The sequence below is a fragment of the Malania oleifera genome, chromosome 3 (assembly GCF_029873635.1).
Source record: "Malania oleifera isolate guangnan ecotype guangnan chromosome 3, ASM2987363v1, whole genome shotgun sequence".
Lineage (NCBI taxonomy): Eukaryota > Viridiplantae > Streptophyta > Magnoliopsida > Santalales > Ximeniaceae > Malania > Malania oleifera.
The window spans coordinates 59,752,198-59,760,487 of NC_080419.1; the positions used below are offsets into that span (position 1 = coordinate 59,752,198).

Consider the following 8,290-nt stretch of genomic DNA (forward strand, 5'->3'; position numbering starts at 1 on the left):
ACTCTAGTCTTACATCAAACTTCCTAAGGTACCTAAAACTTTCTTTAAATCAATAAAAAACATGTGCAAGTCCCATTTTTTTTACATAAAATTTTTTTAATTAGTTTCTTGAGGATAAAACTGAACTAGTTTTTTGAAACCCTTGTTTCTAATCTTAGTCTTTGATAAGTTACTATTTCCTAAAGTTTGATTGTATGAGTCAAGCTTAGTTCTTTTATAGTTATTACACGTAAATGTCTCTTTTATTTTTGTATCTTGGCATTGAAGTACTCTCCTCCATTTATAACATTTTTAAATCCTTATAATTATGTTATATATACTAATTAATTGTATATCTTGTTATCTTCTAAGCATTTCTAAACTTTGACATGAATGTCATCCACGATTTTTTCATCTCATATATATATATATATATATATATTTTTTTTTTTCAGTTCAAACTTCATTTCTTCCAATTTTACAAGTAAATGTCAAATTTTTAGTTCTTTTTATTATTTTCAATTATACATTTTGGCATTTTACCTAGTTTGCATTAAATAACTTATCAAAATAATTGTCGTATTTTTTATTTTTCATATATATTCTTTAACAAAGGTCACTAGTATGCTCATTTTTTAGGCATTTAATATTATTTATGTTTTTATTTTTTATTTTTTTTTCCCCTAGCACTAGCGAGTTTGAATGTCCTTTTTTCCCATCTTTAGTATTTGGTCTAGTATAAATATATTTATATGCTCCAAGTATAGTTTCACTAATATACAAAAACAACAACATCAAGCCTTAAGTTCAACTAGGTGGGTTTGGTTATATGAATCCTTTTTTGCCAATTCACCTAATCAAGGGCACTTTCCTCCGCCAGTTTAAGGGCTATAAGTTCCTTTCTCACTACATCATTCTAGGTTAGCTCACTCCTCATCACTGGAACACTATTTTGGTTCTACACTTCAAATGCCCAAACCATCTAAGACAACCCTCGCTTATCTTATCTTCCATAGGTGCTATGTCTAACTTATTGCAAATATGTTTGGTCTGTAATTTATCTTTTAATGTTGCACCACGTATCCACCTTTACATCCATATTTCTATAACTTTCACTTTTTGGATATGTTACTTCATTTTGATTCATATAACATGGCTGGTCTTATAGCCGTCCTATAAAACTTTCCTTTTAATTTTAAGTGTATTCTATAATCACATAGCACACCTAAAGCACTCCATTTTAGTGAACATGTTTAACTCCGTATTATATCCTCTTCGATCTTTCCCTTTGCTTGCATGATCAATCCAAGATATAGAAACTACTAGTGTTATTAATTTCCTAATTATCAATTTTTATCTTATCTTCAATATTCCCCCTTACTTGGTTGAAGTTACATTTCATATATTTTTTCTTATTTCTACTTATTCTAAAGTCTTTAGACTCTAAAATGTTTCTCCAAGTTCTGACTTAGTCCATTTCTACTTTTATTAATTATAACAATATCATCTGAAAATAGCATACATCAAGGGATCTCATTTTGGATATTCCTAGTGAGTTCATCAATAACTAAAGCAAAAGGATACAGACGATATAGACTCAAAGTAGAATCCTGATGTATCCCTATTTTGATTGGAAATTCTTTAGATTCTCCTCATTCAGTCTTAACATTTGTCATTAACTTATCGTACATGTCCTTGATGATTTCAATATATTTTCTGCATACTCCTTTCTTTTCCAAAACCCACCAAAGAACTTTTCTAGGTACTGTATCATATGCTTTCTCTAGGTCAATAAAAATCATATGTAAATCCCTCTTCTTTTCCCTATACTTTTCCATCAACCTTCGTAGAAGATGGATGGCTTCTATAGTTGACCTTCTAGGCAAAAAGCCAAATTGATTATTTGAGATCCTCATTACTAACCTTATTCTTTGTTCAATCGCCCTTTCCCCCAGTTTCATCTTAGGACTCAAAGTTTGATTTTGCTGTAGTTATTACAGTTTGGATATCACCTTTGTTTTTGTATAAAGGAATTATTGTGCTTTTCGTGCACTCCAACATTCTCTCGATTTCTAATATAGTGTTGGAAATATTTGTTAACGATACACTTCCAATATCCCCTAGAGAAATAATAATGATAACCATGATGTATTTCATCATAAAAGTTCACTATTATCGCATACCGTTGTAATAATGATAATAATAAATTATTAAAATATAAAGAAATAAAGAGAAAATAATATATTATTACATCAAAATATTCAAATATGGTAATCGTAATAATATTATGATATACTTATATGTTATTATTATATTAAAACAAGTGTCATTATACAAATGTTATACAATACTATTGAAATGTATTATAATAATTGTTAGTGTTTGAGAGTTTCATGTTGGAAGTCCTAGTTTTAAAACATTGGAGAGGATAGGAAGGGGTATGGACTATCTCTCTTCGCCTAGGTGTTAGGGGTTGACAATGTGACCTCGGTTATATGAGGAGGAGAGATGTCTTCACTTGCCCTCACTAGGGATTTTTATACTGGATGTTGAATTACTCAGATGATGGCTTGTGTGGTTGTTTTGTTGATTGAATATAACAACTAGTTCCACATGTCATTGAGTATGAAGGTTGCTTGTCTTCATGAATTTATTATTGTTGGAACTGATATTTCATGCCTATGATGGCTTTCGAAAACCTCTCGAGTGTTCATGATAGTCGGATTGAATGTGTAGTTGTTGGCCGACTCTGTTGAGGGAGAGCCTTGACGAGTGTTGTGCGGCCCTTTAATTGGGTTTAAATTGTCCGTGACAGTTGGTATCAGAGCACGGTGTGCATGAGCCTGGTGGGTGTGACCACTATGAGTTGGAAAATGAGAATTTAAAATTTTGTAAAACAGAACAATGTGGAGGCATGTAAGGCAAGGGATGACTCAAGAGAAAGGCGTGCCAATAGAGTTTAAGGCCGCCAAAGAGAATTTATTCTTGAAAATAGAACAGGGGAAGTAAGTCACTCCATGTATGAAAATCCTTGGTATGGAGTAGTTGAAAGCCTCGAGAATAGGTTGAAATACATTGAGGGCATGATGCCATCTCCCATCTCATGAAGGAGAAAGACAAGTAGAGCTTGCAGTATTCAAAAGGAGGATTAAGCAGTTGGAGACTCATTGAGAGCGTGATTCCATCCATCATCCTAAGGGGTAGTGCCAATAGAGTTTGAGACTTCCCTATGGGAAGCAGACCAATAGAGCTTGAGGTCTGCAGGAGAATATTGAGTTATTGGAAGCCTTGGATAGGCTAAATGACATCGAGGTCGGATGCACTCCAGAATCCCATGGGTTTGTGCCAATAGAGCTTGAGGCCGCCCTACGGTAGTTAATTGAGATCGTTGCTTATATTGCGCGTATAGAGGATGGGAAAAGAATCCATGACAATTTGATGGGTAAGTGAGCAGAGGACTTCCAGTAAGACTGCAGAGAGAAGGTAATGGTTCACAACAAGCACCCAAGAAAGTAGGCAGGGTGCCACGCAAAAGTGCAAAAAAGGAAGGCAATGTGAACGCTGCACACTCTGTAAGTCAACATGGTAGAGAGAAGGGTAATGGTTCACACCAAGCACCCAGGAAAGTAGGTAGGGTGTCACACCAAGCGCTAAAGGGTTGGCGGGGTAAATGATGCATGCTTTGATTGGTATGATAGATAAAGGATAAAGGTTCCTGCCAAGTACCTTGGAAAGTAGGCAAGGTGACACGCCAAACACGCGAAAAGGGGCAGGTAGGGTGAACACTGCACGCTCTGACCAAGTCAAGATTGATAATTGCAAGTCTTTGACGATTTGAACGATGCTACAATGAGAGTTTCGGTAGATTTCAATACCAAGAAGACAACCAATTGAAATGGATGAGTCGTATACCCTTTTCATTTCTTTATTAGTCGGTAGTTGTAGATACCTCACATAGTTGATGAGTTGTATCCATCAGATCCTTAACTCTGTTGTAGTAGTTACTTCGCACAGTGAGTTGAGTTGTATCCCTTTTCAATTCTTTACAAGTCAGTGATTTGTATTTCTCTCATACCGTGGATGAGTCATATAGAGTAGATACTAAATATGTAGAGTACAACCTGGTAGACATGTAGTTAATGACGAAGGTCACCAATAACAAGAGTGTGAAGTCTTCTTACCAATACATTGACGAGGTCGTCGATAGAGTGAGTGGGGGAGAATGTTACGGGTTGATAGTGTGACCTCGGTTATATGGGGAGGAGTGATGTCTTCACTTGCCCATACCAAGGATTTTTATACTGGATGTTGAATTACTCAGATGATGGCTTGTGTGATTGTCTTGTTGATTGAATATAACAACTAGTTCCACATGTCATTGAGTTTGAAGGTGGCTTGTCTTCATGAATTCATTATTGTTGGAACTGTTATTTCATGCCTATGATGGCTTTCAAAACCTCTCGAGTGTTTATGATAGTCGGATTGAATGTGTAATTGTTGGCTGACTCTGTCGAGAGAGAGCCTCGACGAGTGTCGCGCGGCCTGTTAATTGGGTTTAAATTGGCAGTCTGTGACACTAGGCTTATTGAGTCTCCAATGGTAGGAAAAAAGCATAATAGCTTTAGAATTATAATTGAAATAAATATTTTTGAATATATTATAATTATAATAGTATTATGCTAGAATTATTATGTTATTATAATTGATTATAATATTAAATTTTTAGTTGCAAAATGCCACCTTGTTCTAATTTTTCAATTTTGTATAAGAAAGTTGGAGCACATATTTTTATTGTGTGCCAGATTTCCGATATAAATCTTGGAAAACTGGACAACGGTAGCATTTTGATAATTATTTGAAAATCTAGAAAGGAAAAACTTGAAAACAGTTTTCCACAACTAATTAGGCCCTAAATATTTCTTCTTTTAGAGGTCCTAGTCCCATGTGTCTACGTATGATGACTAATCACCTGCTTCAGCCTAATCTTACTTTGGGTACATTGCACAATTTATATCTAGATATATTTCTATGATTGCTATTGGGAGGTTTTCATTTGGGGATGGTAAAAACTGATCTTATAGGTGTTCTATATTGTCTGTTTCCAACTTCCCCTTCTAGTTTTTGTTTATTTGTTTCTATTGTATAGTCAAAAGATTATGGGGGTTTGGGGTTTTTTCCTTATAAAATGAAGTGGCTGGGGTTGCTTCATCTGCTGCTCCCTTGCCTTTCATACTCTATAATTTTTAGCATCTTAGCATATTCATTTAAAAGGTTTTCATCACAAGTGCGATTAGTTTTTCTACTAGAGTATTCAGGTGGGTCTTCATTTTGTCATTTTTCCATGTGTGAAATTTCTTTTATGGCCTACATGTTGTTCTAATATATCATTTCTTCTGCAGCACTAGTGCAGTAGAATAATACCAATTTTTTAGAACTTTACTCGTTAGCACTAGTGCAGTAGAATAATACCAATTTTTTAGAACTTTACTCGTTAGAATTTTGTTGCTTATGGCTTTTATATGCTCGTTAGGAGTAGATCTAACTTTTTCTTTTTTCCAGTCAAACATCCACGTCATTTATTTTTCTGTTGGAATAATCTTTTTGAGCCTTTTTTTCCCCATTTTGGAAAGGCTTATTGCTATTCTTTGTACTCATTTTCTATTCCTGCAAGCATTTCTAATACATTTTCTCCATTTTTTCCCTTTTTAACAGATTGTTGGTATATGAGATCCACAAGAAAGTTCAAGTGTTCAAGGCTCCAACCTTTCCTCGTATGCTTTGATTATGGTAACTGATTCTCTTGATTTAGGTTCCAGATCGTGACATGAAATATTTGTGTTCTAAAAGGTTAAATTTTATACTGCACTATAATTAATTTAATTTATATTTTTAACTCGTAAATCTGTTCATGTTTATCGGATTAGTGAGAATATGCATAACGATGGGGGCTGGTGGTGTGGATTCCCTGATCTATTCTATAATACACAGAAAGTATGTGGAGTCATCGGCTAGATCGCAGCTTAATTGAAATTCAGTTCTCAAAGTTAATTAGGGGTTTTTTAGTTCGACCATACAGCGGTTTCAAACTGTTACAAGCCAAATAAAACAATAGACAAGGTATGCAAATTCATCTTCTGATTTTCTTTTTATTTACTTAATTGAGTAAATGGATTTAATTTTTACATTTTTCATGGTTGCATTCCAATCATATATCATATTATATTATGCGAGTAACATCATGAATCTTAGGAGTGAACTTCCTACCGCATGTGTGCATATGTATGCTTTGCACAATTTGGTGACCTTTGGCTCATACTACTCCTGATATGGCCTGCAGATAATAATATAAGGTGGGTTTTTGACCCCCTTGGCCCGCCCTTGCTGCCTTCAGCTTCAGCATCAGCTTCAGCGAATGTATAATCACAAAACTGGAAACTGTATGCTGTTTATTCACCGACTGCTTCACTGTTTCTGGCGCTAATTGTAATAATATTTTTTATTAGTTAATTAATTTATTTATAAATCATTCTTATTGCTAACTGCCTTTGGCTTTGTAGTTTTACTAGTACTGAGCTGAATGCCATGAGCTATAAGAGATATAATGGCTGTATTGGTATCCATAATAATTAAATTTGAATTTTGAAGACTCATATGAGTCCCACACAACTTCGAGACCCGAATAAATCCTACGTAACGCTAATAATTCTCATACAATTTTATGAGCCTTACACAACTTCGAGACTTGTGTAAACCTCCACACGGCCCCCAAAGACTAATTCATTATCCATCCTGCATGGATTTTATCACTTGCGTAATCTTATAGCGGATTCTCATTTGTGCAGTTAATTGGCGACACCCCCAACTCGAATTCATATTCAATTTGTACACGAAAAGCTAATTAACTTATAACATATGGTTAAAAATATGCCTCTTTTCTTTCCCATTAAAAAAGAACAAAGTTAATTTTAACGTACTATGTAAATGTATTGACTATTGATTGTCTGAATGGGTGTGATTAATCCTGATAAAATGGATAAAAATTCGTTAATTTGAACTGAATCTGATTCGCTTTAATTGACTATAGTCAAATCATTTGTTAAATGAGTAAAATATGGTTTTTTCATTTTATATTCACTCCTTTAACGGGTTGGTTCAGGTTTATCCGGTGGATATCTGCCAACTCGTCACTTAAAAGCCCATTAATGGTTAACCCATAAAGCCCAACACCTCCCAATCCACTTGCTTGTGACCAATTCACTTCCAATTGTCCAGTGCCCACGCGACAACACAACGCATGCCCCTCGGCCCAGATTCTTAGCACAAGCCACAGACAGCACTCGCATGATCACGTCTTTGATTCTTCTCTCATTCTTTGTGTTCTCACTTCCTAGTTCCCATTCACTTTCGTTCAGGGTTTCATACTTTCATTTTTCATTGCCGTCATCGATTGTCGCCCATCGCTCTCTCGTGGAGCCTTGTGAGTCTGTGACAACCCTTGCCTCTCGGTGTTGTCGCACCTTCACCAGTTCGTTGTTTGCCCATTGCTCTCTCGCTCGAGTCGCTCATCATTACGCTATACACTCTTACTCTGTGTACACACTACATTGCACAGGCAACAGTCTATAGTCTGAAATCTAAATCTTCTGATTGTTCTCTCTTTCTCTGCGTTCTCACTTCTCATTCACTTTCGTTTAGGGTTTCACTTTCGTCGTCGTCATTGATTGTAGCCCGTCACTCGCTTAATGCTTCCGCTTCACGAATCACGAATCTGAGTTCAACTCTCTATTTTGGGGAAATTTGTCCTCTGAGTTCTGACTTTTGAGTTTTGTACAAAGATTTAGAAATTAGGGATTCTTTTTTAGGGGAACAACGTTTCCCAGGTTTTATTCCTCTTCCTTCATTGCGTTAATTCCTAAAGTGTTGGATCCAAAGAGTTTTGATAAGTTTAGACTTATAATTTTGTGTTCTGTGGCGTATAAAATTTTTTCGAAGATTTTAGTGGCCTGGTTGGTTTTGCAAAAGATGATATATCAGGAACAATGAGCTTTTATTTCGGGGCATAGTATTTTTGAAAATGTTACTTTGTCCCAGGAGATGGTGCATTTGATGCACAGGAAAAATCGGGGTGGCAATGTAATGCTCAAGATTGATATGGCCAAGGCTTATGACCAAGTTAATTGACGTTTTCTCTTAAACGTCTTGGTGGCTTTTGGTTTTGGGGATAGTTTTTGCAAGATTATAGCAAATTGTATTCAGTCTCCTTGGTTCTCTATTATGCTTAATGGTTCCTTCAAAGGTTTTTTTTAAACCA

General features: G+C 35.4%; 1 protein-coding gene across 6 annotated transcripts in view; it reads left to right on the forward strand.

The window, feature by feature from the left end:
* LOC131152027 (histone-lysine N-methyltransferase ATX2) overlaps positions 1–6,645 on the forward strand; it is a 125,964-nt gene extending 119,319 nt beyond the window's left edge. For all 6 annotated transcript variants that reach the window (XR_009135816.1, XR_009135817.1, XR_009135819.1 and 3 more), the window contains 3 exons: positions 5,692–5,766; positions 5,904–6,096; positions 6,317–6,645. The gene's annotated coding sequence lies outside the window, so the exon portion shown is untranslated. The remainder of the gene's footprint in view (positions 1–5,691; positions 5,767–5,903; positions 6,097–6,316) is intronic.
* The last annotated feature ends 1,645 nt before the right edge of the window (positions 6,646–8,290 follow it).